The 17,068-nt window shown below is 45.7% G+C and overlaps 1 protein-coding gene across 3 annotated transcripts in view; it reads right to left on the minus strand.

The window, feature by feature from the left end:
- Window positions 1-17,068, minus strand: part of Caln1 (calneuron 1) — a 443,920-nt gene that overhangs the window by 156,289 nt on the left and 270,563 nt on the right. The window lies entirely within an intron of this gene.

Here is a 17,068-nt window from a genome sequence, read left to right on the forward strand (position 1 = left end):
GGATGCCAGCTACTGGAATGTCCTGAAGGTCATGGGGGTAGAATTCTCCCAAAGGACATCCAAGCCCTTATAAAAGAGACTCATGCTTGGGGCTGGAGAGATGACTCAGCTAATAAAGCTTTTGCCTTGCAAGCATGAGGACCTGAGTTCAAACTCCAGGACCCACACTAAAAGCGGAGTGTGGTGACACACACCTTCAAGCCCAGAGCTGGGAGAAAGAAGACAGGAGGACCCCTGGAGCTCTCTAGCCAGTCGGTCTAACCAATTCTGCAAGCTCCAAATGCAGGGAAAAGACCCAGTTTTGGAAGCTGGAAGACACCAGATGTCAGCCTCTGGATTCCACGCGTGCAAGCATCCATCCTACCCTTCTCGTTGCATAACCATTCTAGAAGGCAGCTCCCTGCAATCTGCCATCAGCAGAGCTTGACCATGCTCCAGGCTTCTGGGGCTGTGAGCACTGCAGTTCTGTGTTTTATAACCTGCCAGGCAACAGACTATACACTTGCTGATGTTCAGAGGGTGGTCAGGAAAAGCCTCTACTCCTAAACTGCTTTCTATGACACTAGCCAAAAAAAAAAAAAAAAGCTAGAAATATGTCCCCCAAAATTAAAATAGCCAAAGTTGGAAAAATAAGACATACTTAGTCCAACAAGACAGTGTGGGGTCTGCAGTCTTGTTTCTGCTTGAGAGGATTTATCTGCAGAAGTCCCAACCAACTACCACAGGCAATTGGCTTCTTTCTCTGTCCCTTGAACATAAACTTTAACTAGTTTCAGGGCAAAACAAGATTTAAACCCTGATAGAATCAGTCTTAACTTCCTTTTCTTGGTTTTCTTATTCTCCCCACACCTCTCTGTGGGAAAGAATTCGTATTCTCTCTCTCTCTCTCTCTCTCTCTCTCTGTCTCTCTCTCTCTCTCTTTGTCTCTCTGTCTCTCTGTCTCTGTCTCTCTGTCTCTCTGTCTCTTTCTCTGTCTCTCTCTGTCTTTGTCTCTCTCTCTATGTCTGTCTGTCTCTGTTTGTCTGTCTCTCTCTCTCCCCCTCCCCCAATGTCTTACTCTATGGCTGAGCTGCCTTGCAATCCTTCTGCCTCAGGTTCCCAGACTTTGGGATAAGCATGTATCACCTATTTGTGTAAATCTTGATGAACATTCTGTGCCTTCTGAAAATCTTACTTGCATGACATACTGTGTGCCAGGCACTTGGAGGACATGATACACTGTGTGCCAGGCACTTGGAGGACATGACACACTGTGTGGCAGGCATTTGGAGGACATGACACACTATGTGCCAGGCACTTGGAGGATGAGTCAACTACGTGGAAGGAAATCACACTTGATCTTACCCAAAAGACTAGAAAATTACTTTCAGTATAACTTGAGAGTATTCTACAGGATATAACAATTAGGTCACGTTTTGGTTACTTTATCTTTCTTCTGCCAAAGCCACTGAGAAACTCATTCCAGGCACAGGTTTAAGAAACAGCCAATACTGATTTCAAATGGATTTTTTTTTAAAGTGCCCTTCTCCCCTTCACTTTGGAGACACAGTGTCATGAGCCCAGGCAGGCTTCTAATTCAACTTGTCTCCAGAATGACCTTAGATTTCTGATCCTCCTGCCTCTTCCTCCCAAATTGGCATAACAAGCGTGTGCCACCACGCTCACTTTATACACAGTGGTGGGTAGCGAACCCCGTGCCTCTTGTGTTGGTAGGTGAGCACTGTGCCAACCGATCCCACAGTCCCACCAGCCTTTAAATTGCTTTGAATTCCTTTTTCGATTAGAATATCAGCTCAGACGCTCTCCTAACATGTGAGTTGTCAGCACATTAACTGGGTATGTGTGGAGGCCCATCTGTTCACTTGGCAGTGGGTTTTCGGTGGCCTCCACAACTGAAGAGGCCACATAGCAGCTTGGGGTGGGCAGCTGCCACCAAGCCAACCCCACTCGGCAGCTAAACCTCCCCTCCTGGCATCTGGTGGCTGTGATTCATTTGGACTTCATGTTTGCATGCTTGGGCATGAGCTCGGTGCTCAGCGCACTGCTATGCTGGCTTCATAGATAAGGAAGCCCTTCAAACCCAGCTCCCTTTCGTTTTGCCATGGCAAACTATTGATTTCTAATGCACCTAATTAATTTGAAATTGTGCTGAACTTCTCAGATATGTAAGAAAACAGAACTGACAGGAATGGTGAGGCTTGCCCATTAATGCCAGTGCTTGGAAGGCTGAGGCAGAAGGACCCCCAAAAGTTTAAAGCCAGTCAGCGGTATATTGAAAGACCCTGATTTAAAACAAAACCATGGGATCTGCAAGAGAGCCCAGTGAGCAGACACTTGTCAAGTTAAATTAAGGGCTGGCAATATGACTCAGAGATAAGGATGCTTACCACCCAAGCGGAAGGCCCGAGTTCTATCACCAGGACCCCTGAGGAGCGAAACCGGAACTGACTCCTAAAAGTTGTCCCCAGCCACACACATATACCAGGGTGCATGATCCACTCATCAAATAAATAAATGTTGCAAAAACAACAACAACAACATATTCCATACTGCCTAATTATAGAAACATCAGGAAATAAAAACAAGTGCAAAGAATAAGAATTATCTTCACTTTCATTGAGATCGATAATAACAAGTACCATCAAATTTATTGCGTTTCCTGAAGCTTTTCTCTATGAATACAAATGGATTTAACAGATGACTATAAAGAAATGCATAATAGATGAATATAAATGAATTTATAATAGCGGTAGAACATCTATGTAATTACACCATAAATCTAATCTCTAGACAGACTTTTCCAGTGACTAAAAGGTAATGACATTATTTTTAATAATTGTATAACATTCCATCCTTACAGCTGCATTTGCTGACAGATTTTAGGGGATAGATTTGTAGACGTTGAATTAATTTTATAAGGTTTATCGTGTGTGTGTGTGTGTGTGTGTGTGTGTGTGTGTGTGTGTGCGCGCCTGCATGTGTGCATAAATGTGTGTGCCACACATTCCTGCCCAAGAAGGTCAGAAGAAGGCATCAGAGCTTTTGGAGCTGGAGTTACAGCCATTTGTGAGCTGCCAACCATGGGTACTGGGATTCAAAGGCTAGTCCACAGGACAGAGCAGCAAGCACTCTTAATGTACAAATCCCCGGCAGTATCTGGGTTTGCTCACTTCACTCACTCACTTAAGAACTCTCTGTATTCTTACGGTTTATTTACTCGTCTGTGCATACTCCAGGCACAACTGCGTGCTTGTAGAGGTCGGATGAAAACTTGTGGGAGTTGGGTTCTTTTTTCCCCCCCCTTCTACTATACAGTTTCCAGGAGCTTGAACCTGGGTCTTCAGGTTTAGTGGCAAGCACCATTAACCTGCTGAGCCATATTGCTAGCCCTTAATTCATCCCTAAGAGCAACTGGAGGTGCTAAATGAAATCTTGGGGGAAGACACAGCATGGGCCACATATCTGCATTACACAGATACAGTCAAACCAATTAGAATTTAAATACAGACACTGAACTTCCGGGGCTTGCAAGAGCCCTGCCCCCCCCATCCCCCCAACAGTGAATTATTTAAAACTGTAAATAGTTGACCAGCGTATATGCTTTAGCAAACTGTTTTCTATGCCCCACTTCCAGTGCCTGTGTCACACTTCCAGTTTTTCTAAGCCTCATTTCCTGTTTTCTATGTCCTGCCTCACTTCTGGTTTTCTAAGCTTCCTTCCTGCCCCCATACACACACACACACACACACACACACACACACACACACACACACACACACACACACACACACACACATACACCTTACCCTCCCAAACACCCACCTCTAGTTTCTCCAAGTGCTATTAGATGGAGTTCTTGGTTGGAGTTCTCAAAGCCAGCGCTAGTTCAATAGGGCTGAATCCCATTTCTGTGTTTTTGTTTGTGCATGTGAATTTAATTGGTCAAAGGAACCTTCCTTTTAACAGCGATTAAGGAGAAAACTATTATCTTGTCGTTTTTCAATTATTGTTCCTTCGATTTCTGGTGAAGTTGAATCATTTTAATCCTTTCTCCTGCCTTAGCTCGCCAACTGCTGGGCATACAGATGTGAACCAACACATCCCTGGGTGCACTGAAAAGTATCTCCTGGGCTAGGGATGTAGCCCTGTGGGTAGCCCTCACCCAGATGCCATGGAGTCCTTGGTTTCATGCTCAGCAACCCATATGCAGGCTGAAATGCTGCAGACCTGTAATCCTAGCCCTCAGGAGGTGGAGGCAGAAAGGTCAGGAGTTCAAGGTCATTCTGAACTGCACAGCCAGTCAAGATCATCTGAGTATACACAAGACTTTGTCTCCAAAATTGAAAAAAAATCTTAAAGAAGACCTGGAGGTGGGGCTCAGTGGTAGGATGCTCGCAGAATATGACAAAGCCCTGAGTTCACAATAAACAAATAATCTCTCAGTGGTCTTTTGTCCCGTCTCTCGTGTCTCTAGTGTCCTCGTTACCATTTCTCATGTTGCTTTAGCAATGCTTTTACAGATGACTTTTACATCTTTTTTTTAATATTTTTACATATTTTTTATTTATCAGCTGCCATGTTCTAGTCTGTTCATTTATTTTATTTTATTTTTGTTACTTTTTAAAGCACGTAATTTTTTATGCCATTTCTAGAAACAGAAAATTTCTGCCAACCATTAAACTGGGGCACTTGAGCAAAGAAGAACAAAACATGCTTTAGAAGTTACTGACATTAAACAGTTCAAAGGTCAGAGTGGACCTGCCTTGGCCCTGGAGGTGCTGGAGTTATAGATGTTAGAAAAAGTATTGGCTCACAACCTCTAAGACTAAGTTCTCAGCTCCAAGAAGATTTGTTTGCCCCAGAGGGGCAGAGGGCAAAGGGGAATTTGTCCCCAGGAGATAAAGGACTGCCTCTGGATAGAGAGCAGAAGACGTGGTACTTAAAGGGAGGGTTATAAGGTACAAGGAGAAGTGTTAGGGTGAGGTATTTCATTTTAATTGGGCATGTTAATCAGGTGAGCCTAGGGGAGCTTTTGATCGCTGCGCTTTAATGCTTTGATAGCTGGAACTTGGTAGTCCGCCTCAGGAGGAGGAAGTGGCCAAATGAGGGAACAGACCTTGGAGGCTAGCTTTAGGGATGTAACCTAGCAGCTTAGGAAGGCAGAGGGAATGGGGGAGATGGGCAAGGCCTGCCAGAGCCATGCTTGCTAAGGTCAAGCTGGTCAGAGTCCCTTCAACAGATGTGTACCAACTGTTCACAGACTGCTTCCACGTGTGTACTGAAAGTATCTCATGGGCTAGGGATGTGAGTCAGCGGGTTTTGTGTTTGCTTTGGAATTCATTTTTTGGACACTGTCAGGTCAAAATCTTTTTACTCATGTGGGGTGTGTGTGTGTGTGTGTGTGTGTGTGTGTGTGTGTGTGTGTGTGTGATCCCCACATGCTGTTGACCTGGTCTCGTGTCATAACTCACAGTTTGAGAAGCTGAAGCCTATGAAACACATCAGCTTCAAACTCGTGTTCTCAGAAGATTTTAAAAGATTTTAATTAACTCCAGGCAGTGGAGGTGGTTACAGATTGAATGGTATGTATTTAAAAAAAAAAAAAAATGGAAGTGAGAGAGAAAGTAACTTAACTGGCTACAGTTTATTCAATTAACTAGTCCATCCTCTACAGTTTATTAGGCATGTGGTTGCAGGGCTTCCTGTAACCAACACCATCAGATATTGGTCTGGTCTGAGGTGCTCAGTTCTATGCTGGTGCTGGTTTCAAATCTACAGCTTCCAGTACATTTTTATTTAACCCTCCCCACCAAGAAACTAACAGCAGAGATGGAGAAATGGCTCTATGATAAAGTATTTACAAACAAGAACAAGGACTGAGTTCAAAATCCAGAGCCCACCAACAAAAATAAAATAAAATAAAATAAAAAAACTTGGTGTAGCGGTGCTCACAATTGCCAACACTGGGAAAGTGGAGACAGGAGAATTCCTGGGGATCGCTGCCTAACCATGCCATCTAAGCAGTGAACTCCAAGTTCAGTGGGAGACTGTCTTAAAAAGCAAGGTGGATGGTGCCCAAGGAATGACAGGCAGCATTTGTCCCCTGGCCTCTACACGCATGCACACGCAAATGGATACACATTCACAGGTGTACTTGTGTACAGGAAAACACACACACATGCAAATATGCGAAAAGTTAAAAGCGTACTGTTGCATAATCTCTCTATACTTTAAAACCAGTTTGAGAGGCTGAAGAGATGGCTCAGCTGTTAAGAGCACATACTATTCTTGCAGGGGACAGGAGTTCAAGTCCCAGCACCTACACTAGGCAGTCCACAGTCCGCTGTAATTCTAGCTCCAGGAGATCCGATGCCATGCCTCTCGCTTCCAAGGATTCCTACGTCACATACATAAATCCCCCCCCCACACAACCACAAACAAATGCACGTAGCCATTTCTATTTGAAACTACTGTGTCTTATAAATTACAGTTTTTCAAACTGTGGGTTATGACACCAGATGGGGGTGAGCAGTGTGTGGGGATCACACACACACACATACAAACACACAAACAAACAAACTCAAACAAACCAAAAATGCAAGCAGCAGTAAAAGGATTCTGACCCAATAACAACCAATAGACTAATTTAAAATCAGACACATAGTTAGTCTGACATGTTTCTGGACACACCCGCTGAGGGTCTGACTTCACTGAAGCCTCGGTTTTGAGCACCCAGCGCATGCCCTTTACACTGTGCGTGCTGTCACACACATACACATCACCAACATCCTGAAAACCCTGGGCTCCGATTGGAGCCCACTGTGTGTTATGGACTGCAGTACTTACGCTGTACATATGAAGCCTTCTGCTTTAACAGAAACGTAATGACTTCATTACAACAAACAAAAGCCAATTAGATTTTCCTATGTCGCCCCTCAGCATGTAAGCATCCAGTCAGTACACATTGGGGTTGTAGTGTGCTAAAACGTTTGATTTTAAAAATTGATCTTCAGTTTACGGCTTGAGTTTCATTTAAAAAAAAATTATTGCATTGCATTTTGGGCTTGGGACTGAGACAATTTTCCAAGGTACTTCTATCTTTTGAACTACGTATTTATACAAAATGGCGTTTGGACCTTGCATCAGTTCTGGAAAATTTAGGCACTGGGTCTTACAGTGTCAAATGTTCACCTGAGATTTTATTCCTTCTGTTAAACAGAGTCACATTTATCTCATTAACATGCAAATCTGCCTTTCTTTTAATAAATGGTAAATGATTATGTACAGAAAAGTTATTTTAAAATATATTTTTTAAGATTTATTTTTAATTACGTCTGTGGGTGGCATATGCACACGAGTGCAAGTGCCTACGGAGGCCGGAAGAGAGTTTTTTTTTGTGCTGTATGTTGTGTTTTGTTGTGGTCTGTCCCCCGGTAGCCCTGTTGTCATGTCGTGACCTACCCCCACCTCCAGCTGGAAAAATCAAGAGGTTGTGAGACGTCCCAGGGATCGAAATGCTCTGAAGGAGCAGTCAGTACAAGTTCTTACCTCCCATAACACTTTTCTTCAGGATGCATTTATAAACAAATGCTTGACTTGCATATCTGTTTTACCCACCTAGACACATGGGGCACATAAGAACATCCTGGGTAATGGCGGCCTGCATCGGAGTCCCCGGGACCCAGATGGTGGAAGGAGAGAGTGGCCAAGGGCTGTCCTCTCACCTCCACATGCACACTGTGTCATGCACACACCTATATTTAAAAACTACTCAGTTGATTAAACCTCTCGTGTGTAAAGGATTAATGAGTGGAAATCTTTATGTAGCCCTGATAGTTACACTTGAGAATGGAATAGGTAAGGAAGAACTCAAATTACCAAGCTAGAAGGAAGCCAGGATCAGCAAAACAGCAGTAAATAAGGCTGGCTGTTCTGTCCAGAATGTCACCCCGAGCCTCTCTGCTTTGATCAAGCTCCATCACCAAGGGGGTTCAGACAACAGATTCCTGAGGTTTCTTGTGCAGACATCCTGGGGTGTGGGGTCCAGAGATTTGCCTTCTAACGAGTCCCAAGCGATGCTGCTGCTGCTGCTGCTGAACAACACGGCGGGAAACCATCGGCTCAGACACCTCACATTTCCATGTTTCACACCTAGGAAAATTACTTTGGGCATCCAGGAGCTTGCTGTCAGTCTAACAGGCATGGTGATGGACATTGGTGCTGAGAGATACTCAGGTGTCATCAGAGGAAGAAGAGAAGAGCCGCAGTGTGGATCCAAGACTCTGGGAGAGTGGCAAGCTGACACAATATTAGAGGGGAAACATCCAGCTGGTGCCAGATGTGATGCATGGAAGATGTGCTAGGAAAAGCTAAGTTGATTTTTAAAAATGAGGCCACTACGATAGCTCACTTCTGTCATCCCAGGTACTTAGGATGCTTTGAAGAAGAAGTGTCCCAAATTTTGAGTCCAGTTCAGAGGAATAGAGGGAGTTCAAGGCCAGCTGTAGCAACTTAAGAGACCCTGACTCAAACAAACGGTTGGGGATGTAACTCAGTGGTGGAGTGCTCACTGAGCATGTGTGAGACCCTGGGTGCAATCAATAGCAACACACACACACACACACACACACACAGAGAGAGAGAGAGAGAGAGAGAGAGAGAGAGAGAGAGAGAGAGAGAGAGAGAGAGAGAGAGAGAGAGAGAGAAAGGACAGAGAGACAGAGACAGACAGAGATAGAGAGAGAGAGAAACAAAGACAGAGAGAGACAGACACAGACACAGAAAAATAGAGAGACAGACAGACGACAAAGAAATAGAGAGACACAGACAGAGAAAGACAGAAAGAGGAAGGAGAAGAGAGAGAGAAAGGACACATGGAGGACAGAGGAAGAGAAGAGAGAAGGGAAGAAGGGGAAAAAAGAAAGAGAAAGGACAGGGATGGGGAGGAAGGAGGGAGAAAAAGAGAGAAGAGGAAGGAGAAGGAAGATCTCAAAACCAAAATGTTCTTATATTTTCCAAGCCTTCGCCCCATGCAACAAATACTTCCCAGAAATGAACACACTTTTCATTTCACACCCAACTATTTCCCCTGCAATCTTCGTCAGCAGCCCGCCTCACATGGGTAACCTCTAGTCTTACATGTAAAAAAAAAAAAAAAAAAAAAAAATCATAGCTATTAATAGACACTTGACTAGCTGAAGTCTGCTCTTTCTTTACTTTAACTTTTCCTCTCAATTATGGAAGTAACATATGCCCACTGTTGAGATTTTAGAAAACACCTCCATCCTCCTACCACATAGAATGTCACTGTCAACATCTTAGCCCATCCCCATTCAGTTCTTAAAGGCATATCAGATTTTCCATTATAATATAACTGCGGTTTTGCACATTTTTCTTACATGTCGTGAACATGAAGCATTGGGAACCCTCACCTGGCCAAGAGTCAAGAGTCCCAAGCCATGTTAACACCTATATCAACCGTGGCTTCCACAACATGTCTAACATTCCAGCCAGAATAGAGCCCAAGGCTTGGGAAGAATTGTTGTTGTTGTTGTTGTTGTTGGGCTTTAAAAAAGATTTGTTTTTAATTATGTGTATGTGCCGGGGGGAAAGGGGTGTGGAGAAGAGTATGTGTGCATGTGAGTGCAGCACCCAGAGTGTCCAGAAGAGGGTGCTGAATCCCCTGCAACCTGACTTACAGGCAGTTATGAGCTGCTCAACATGGGGTCTAGGAACTGAACCTTCTTAACCATGGAACAATCTCTCAGGCCCAGTGTGTTTGGATTACAACAAAGACCATGAGTCCGGGACTTAAGCAAACATGGAAAGCTAGGGGGACGGTGGAAGAGAAACAAGACAGAGTGGTAATTGAGGATGGAAGGATAGAAGACGAATCTAGAAAGATTCTCTGGGAGCAGCTGCAGGTATTGCACTACCCTCTTGCAGATAGGGAGGGGTAGAAGCTGGTAGGAGCACTAGGCAGTCCTGTGGTTAGGCATTCGGGGACCAGACAAGCCATTTGGTAAGCAGGTCTTGTTTGAGACCATTATCTAGGGGTGGTAGGTTGGGTGCATATGGGAGGGATCAGAGGTCATTCAGATGGTTTCTACTTTGTTTTCTTCAGACGAAATCTCCTACTTACTCAGAGCTCAGCAAATAGGCTAGGCTGACTGACCATTAATAACCCAGGGACCCACCTGTCTCCGCCTCATAGGCTGGAGTTACTAAAGCAAGTTTTTGTTTGTTTGTTTGTTTGTTTTGTTTTAACATGGGTACTGAGGATGACAGAACCTCATGCTGACGTAGCATGAGTCACTTGCCCAGCCTCCAACTCGTGCACTTTTATGCTAGGACAGTGACTTCATCTCAGATAGTACATAGATCTGTATGGCAAGCCAGACATTGTCACTATCTTAAGAGTTGAATGTGATATGCCCCTCCCCCCTGCCACCGTACCATATGTTGAATGCTCAGGACCCTGTTGAGGGTGATATTTTGGGAGACTTTGAAAACTTTAGGAGGTGGGACCCAGCTGTATGAGTTAGGGCCCTGGAGGGTTATATCCTCGAAGGTACATTATCTCTAGCCCCTTCCTGCCTCGTGTGGGGATTACAGGTGTGTACCAGCACACCTGTGTTTTTATGTGGTGCTCAGGATGGAACCCAGAGCTGCAGGCGTGCTAGGCCATCTCTTCCAGACCCTGTTTTAGTAGTTTATGTCACACAAACAGCTCTCCCGGCTCAGTGTGGAAGCCCTGTCACCTTTTCTTCAGAAAGAAGAGAGACTAGCAGAGATAGCTGTGTGACCACTGGGGTCAACAGTGCTGTTAAATCCTTGTTATTATCTTGTGACTTTTTGCAGTCTACAGACTTGTAGAAAAGCCTGGCACAGTTCTTGAGGTCAAAGAGGAAAGACTGTAAAAGGTTTCTTGTAACAAACAGACATTGAACAGTAACTGGCTTTCTCCTCCTCAGCCTAAGGGGGCGTCTCCGCCAGACATTCTAGAATTCAGATGAAGGTCCTGGTATGTGCTACAAAAACAGGAGTGGTGCCACATAGAGTGCTAAGGACCATACTTCTCAAGTGGTGGCAATCAGCCAATAGCATTGTTTTCTAGCAATTCCCACCCTAGAGGGAAGCTTCTTAACAGGCAGGAGGCAAAGAAAACTTACAAGGCTCAGAAAGTTCCTGAGATTTACAGGATTCACAAGGCCTCTCACCCCAGGGTTATATAAGCTGTAACAAACAGGTGCTAGGGAGAAGAGCATCTCTGCTCAGCTGAACTGTTGCCTGCTAGTTCTGACTAGAGCTCTAGGGATGCAGCTTTTTCGAGTTGCTACCCATGCTAGAGTGGGCTTCCAGGGATACGGGGGCTTTTAGTTATCTATGCTCCTATAAGTAACTCTTCACCTAGATTCCTATAAATAATTTTAATAAAGTCATTGGCTTGCTATGTTTGGCTTTCATCTGTCACTGGTTCCCTCTCTGGGGTAATCAGACATTTGCTCATGTGTCCCCAGGAATGTTGAGCAGGAGGGCCACCCTTCATTCCTGAATCGGACTCTTTTCATCTCTCTCCATCTATCTCACTACAATATATCAAGTCCCAAGTCCAACTTCAAGCAGAACTTCATATTTCCTTCCCTATAATATCTCTGCGATAACATCAAGGGCACTGAAACTTGATACATGGACGAAGAAGAAGAACACAGTAAAGTTTCCAAAGTTACCAGCTGAGCATGGTGGTGGGTGCCTGTAATTCCAGAACTCCAGGCTGAGGCAGGAGGATCAGGGGTTGAGGCAAGCTTGGGATACACAGCAGGACCCTGTCTCAAAAATAAAAACAAACAAACAAAACGAAACAAAAACAAAAACACAAAAGTTCCGGCTGTGGAAACAGATCAGCTGGTTAAAGATTGTCTATGCAAGCATGAAGACCTGAATTCCACCCCACCCCACCCCCCCGCCAGAACTTTACAATACAACTCAGGTGTGGCAGCAAGCAGGTACTTGTAAGATCCCAGCACTGGAGAAACAGAGATGGGAGGCTCCCTGGGAACCCCTGGCTAGCCAAACTATGGGGTGATTTACAAGGCTTTGGGAAGCCCTGTCTCAAAAGGGAGGGGTGGGAGGGAATAGGAAGGATGCTGGCTTAGGACAACACCGAGCTTGCCTTCGGGCATCTACGTGCACACAGGCGCACACATACACCAAGGTTTACAAGCTATAACTTACTATCTAAGAGGCTCTTGAACTGGATGTGCCAGGGACTCTGAGAGCCTCACACACAGGCACAGAATACCCCTTCAGTCCAGACCGTCCAGCACATGACTTACAAGCCACACCCCTTAGGAAGGACGCTGTGGGTGTAGCTAGTTACATGTCCCCAATGTCAATATCAACAGCACCACCATCAATTCCCTGCACAAATACAGTAGGTCATAATTGTAGGACGACGGACACCAAGTGATAAAACAGTTGTTTGTTTGTTTGTTTGTTTTTCAGAATCTCATTCGATTTGATTTTACCCTTGGCAATGTAGGCTAGGACTCCAGGAAGGACCAAGCATCCGAAAACAGATTTAATTAGGAAGATGAGCTCAGTGCTCAGGGAGATTTTCTTGCCGATGACGTAGAGAAGAGCGTCCACCTGTGTGCTTCCGCTAAGGCAGGAAGCATCCAAAGCTGGAGGAAAAGCAAGGCTTGTGACAGCAATATAAGATCAGGAGTGGAAGCTCAGGCTGGGGAGATAGCTCAGTCAGAAAGTGCCTGCCTAGCAAGCCTGAGGGCCTGAGTTCAATTCCCAGCCACCATGCGTGGGAGAGGCAGGGACAAGTGGATCCTCGGGACTCTCTAGCCAGTTAGCCTAGCCTAGCCGACAAGCCCTCAATGAGAGACTCTGTCACAAATCAAGGTGGCCAGCTCCTGGAGAACAGTACTCGAGGCTGACTTCTAGCCTCCACACACAAGTGCATACATGTGTATGCACACCTGTGAGTGTGCAAATGGGAACACACACACATACACACACACAGACCCTGGAAGCCTAACTAAAGGGTGTCTGCTCTTTTTTAGAGCCAGCCTCTCCTGTAGCCCCCAGATAGCCGCTGCTCTTGAATTCACTGGCAGGTAGTCTTCCCCCACACTTAAAAAGGACAGTGTGCCAGTGAGAGGCTTTGCTCCAAAGAGAAGATAAATGGTGCCTGAGGATGTCTACTGACCTCTGTACACATGTACATACATGTGCACACATACACACGCATACACAAAAGCAAAGCCTGAACGTTCTCGTCCCTTCTGCCCTGCATTCTGTTCGATCCCTCGCTTTCACAGAGACCAGTGTCATGTCAGAAAGCTCAAGTGGCACTCTGGCGAGGCCCTGCTGGTGGAGAGCTTGAGAGCAGGTTGCCAGCCAGGGCAAGGAGGCAGCCTAAAGTCCATCCTTGAGCCTCAGCCAAGCCGTCTAATGACCACAGCCAGCATCTTGACAGCAACCCCCTGAGAGAGCCAGAGCCAAGGCACCCAGCTGAGCTGCTCTCTAATTCCACGACCTACTGAAGCCATGGGACTTGCCAAACACTTACTGTTGTCTGCTCCTCGACTGTGAAGCCATGCAAGGAGCCACAGCTGGGTCCAAGGACCTGTGCTTCTGTGAGGACTGGGTACCAGCTCTGATCGACAGTCTTGCCAGTCTCTTAACACAGCACCCCTTGCACTGAATTAGTCCCTTCCCCTGCTAGTATCCCCTCCTGGACTACCAAAGGCAGAAACCTGTCCTTCTGTTCCTCTCTTCCTGTATGCTTTCTTCAATCACTGCCACAAACCAAATAGATACATTCATGTAGAGGTGTCACTTGTGCCTAGGCACACATGCACACAGCCTTCTCTTAACACCTCCAACACCCCAGCCACCCAAGCGTGGAGGCTGGGAGCTTCTCTCCACGCATGGATGGCTGTTCTGGCTGTTTCACACACTTTCTCAGGCCGTTTCTCAGTAATGAGGCAGCAGCGGGGAACAGCTGCTGGGAAGCGACGGGTGCTCCTCTGCTTGTGGACTCAACTTGCTGTGCTGAGCTGGGGGAGCAACCACGGGAGAGGGAAGACACCGCTTTCCAGAACCCATTCAAACATTACAGGTTGGGGATGGGAGGATGGCTCAATGGGTAAAGTGCTTGCCTCACAAGCAGGAGGACCTAGGTTTGATCCACAGACACCCCCCCAAAACACACACACACACACACACACACACACACACACACACACACACACACACCCCAAACCAAAACCAAAACTTGCGTATGCCGGCCTGAACATGTAATCTAACAACTGGGGGAATCTGAAATGAGAAGATCCCAAAGGCTTGCTGACCAGCGAGGCTAGCTGGGCTGGTGAATTCTGGGCCGGTGAAAGACCCTGCTCCGAGAAACAAAGGTAGACGGCTCCTGAAGAAGAACACATGTGTACATACACACGAACACTCGCACACACACAGTCACGCAAAGCAAAATTTTAAAGATAAGTAATCTAAGATATAATTTCCCCGCCCACCCCCGCCCCCCCCCTTGGCTCTCTTAGCAAGCACCTCACCTTAACACTCTGGAGGAGGGAGACCTATTATACAACAAACTCACAGAGGATTTGTCTTCGTAGTAGCATGATGGAACTATGCTAAAAAAGTTGCCTGTCCTAGAGATGCCATACTGTGAGGACTCTGGAGAATTGGGGCCACCGTCTTAAAAAAAAAAAAAAAAAAAAAAAAAAATACCCACGGTTCCTTCCCTCTTCTCTGAGCTGAGACCAGGAAAAAAGAATATAGAGTTCAGAATGTCCCTGTGGCACCTTCCTAGGCTAGGGTGGACCATGAAAACAGAGCACAGGGTGTAGCGAGAGTTTTAGTTTCTTTTAAAAAACCCAGTTTAATATGAATATGTTTTTGTTTTAATCCCAACTGTGGCAGGTGGGGCTGCTTCAGCTTATCCACAGCATTAACTATGATTGTCTTGTGCCCTAGCAGAGGTATGACTTGTGCCAGCTGTAGATAGTTTAATTCTGAGAACTCGTGAGAGGGGATAAATGCAGGGCCCGGAGACGGCCCTTGGCGGGGGCTGCTCTCCCTACTGCTGCTGCTGCTGCTGCTGCTGCTGCTGCTGCTCTCCCTGCTGCTCCTGCTGCTGCTCTCCCTGCTGCTGCTGCTGCTGCTGCTCTCCCTGCTGCTGCTGCTGCTGCTGCTGCTCTCCCTGCTGCTGCTGCTGCTGCTGCTGCTCTCCCTGCTGCTGCTGCTGCTGCTCTCCCTGCTGCTGCTGCTGCTCTCCCTGCTGCTGCTGCTGCTGCTGCTCTCCCTGCTGCTGCTGCTGCTGCTGCTGCTGCTGCTGCTGCTGGTTCATCTTGCTGCTGTATTTGCTATTGCTGGCTTTGCTGGACTACTGGATATCCTGACTATGAAGACTGGACTTGTCCCAAGGAACTATGTCCTTAAACAGCAGGAAGTAGTATAAAGAGACACACTCTGCCCCTTTCCTCTCTAACTTTCTCTCCTACCTTGTGTTGGTGTTTGGAAGGGATTAGGGTGGATAAGGGTTGGGTAGAGGTATAAGAACCTCAATAAAATAGGTAAAAATAAATAAAATACACGACTACAACAGGGTAGAAAGAATTCATGGGAACGGAAGGTAAAGTGCACAGGGTGGGAACAATTTGTCCATTCAGACTCAAACTTGGAAGGGCTGAAGAATGGCATTATGGTTCAAGGGTGAAATAATCTCCCACAGGGCTTTGGCTTAAATTCTTTGATGGCTCTATTTTAGGGTATTCTGGGATCTTGAGATGGTAAGTCACTAGAGGAACATCCTTAGGGGATATGATGCCTGACCCCTTTCTGGATTCCTCTCTGCTTCCTTTCCACTGTAAACCGAGTGAGCATCTCCTTTGCACTGTGTGCTCCCACTGCTGTGGTGTCCTGCCCAAACACACCGAGCCAAGTGACCATCTGAGTCCTCTGAAACAGTGAGCCAAAATGAATCATTCTTCCTCTAAATTGTTTCTGGCATCTATTTTTGTCACAGCCAAATGAAAGGTATTCTATATGCTCATTAGCTATATGTGAGATGAGGAAAAGAACTGTTAACCATATGCCTATCTATCTTAAGAAAATGTACTTACCGGGGGGAAAACTATTTTAAGAAATCAAATAAATACTGTGCTTTGATGGTGTCTGTATTTTTTATTTATTTTTTCTAGTTTTCATTTTTTTTTTAATTTGTTTTTGGTTGCTATTATTTGGTTTGGTTTTTGATTTTGTGAGGCAGGGTCTCAGCCTGCAAACTTTGTAGCCCAGGCTGGATTTAAACTTGTTGTAACCCCCCTGCTTCAGTCTCCTAAGTACAAAAACCACGGTATGTACCACCCTGCCCAGCATCAATAGTATTTTAGACACGTAAAAGGAAATTCAATTCAACTGAACTCAAGAACTTATCTGGCTCATCTTTTTAAAACAAAGATTAATAGCCCATCCCCCAATTCCGTAACCATGAAATAATAGTCGCATTTTAAAATTGAGAAGGGATGTAAAATGATTTAGTGGCACTCTCGTAATTAACATGTAGACATCAGTCATCTCCAACAAGAATTTACAAGACAGGACTGGCTGTAAATTGATGGCATCGGATGCAGGTCTTTAGATAAGACTATCGAGTCACAGGAAATGCAGCAGTAGTGACAGCGTCCAACACAAGCTACCATGTACCTGTCCATGGGGAAATCTCTTGAGATTGTCAGGTTTGGGCTAGAAGCTGCTTAGACCAAGCTCACCTGTGTGTCTACAGAGAGAGGAGAGAGAGGGGAGAGAGAGAGAAAGAGAGGGGGGAAGGGGGGAGGGAAGGGGAACGACAATCTTTTTGGACTTCTTTCTCTCTCCTCTCCCTCTCTCCTCTCCCTCTCTCCTCTCTCCTTCTACCCTTTCTCTCCTCTCCTCTCTCATCTCAAACTGCTGTAGTAGAAATGAAAGCCACCATGCTGTGATGGCCTGTGAACTGTGAATCTGTAATCTTCACTTTCCCAGAGGAATTTCATTA

Source organism: Acomys russatus, chromosome 19 (genome assembly GCF_903995435.1).
Source record: "Acomys russatus chromosome 19, mAcoRus1.1, whole genome shotgun sequence".
In the NCBI taxonomy this organism is placed as follows: domain Eukaryota; kingdom Metazoa; phylum Chordata; class Mammalia; order Rodentia; family Muridae; genus Acomys; species Acomys russatus.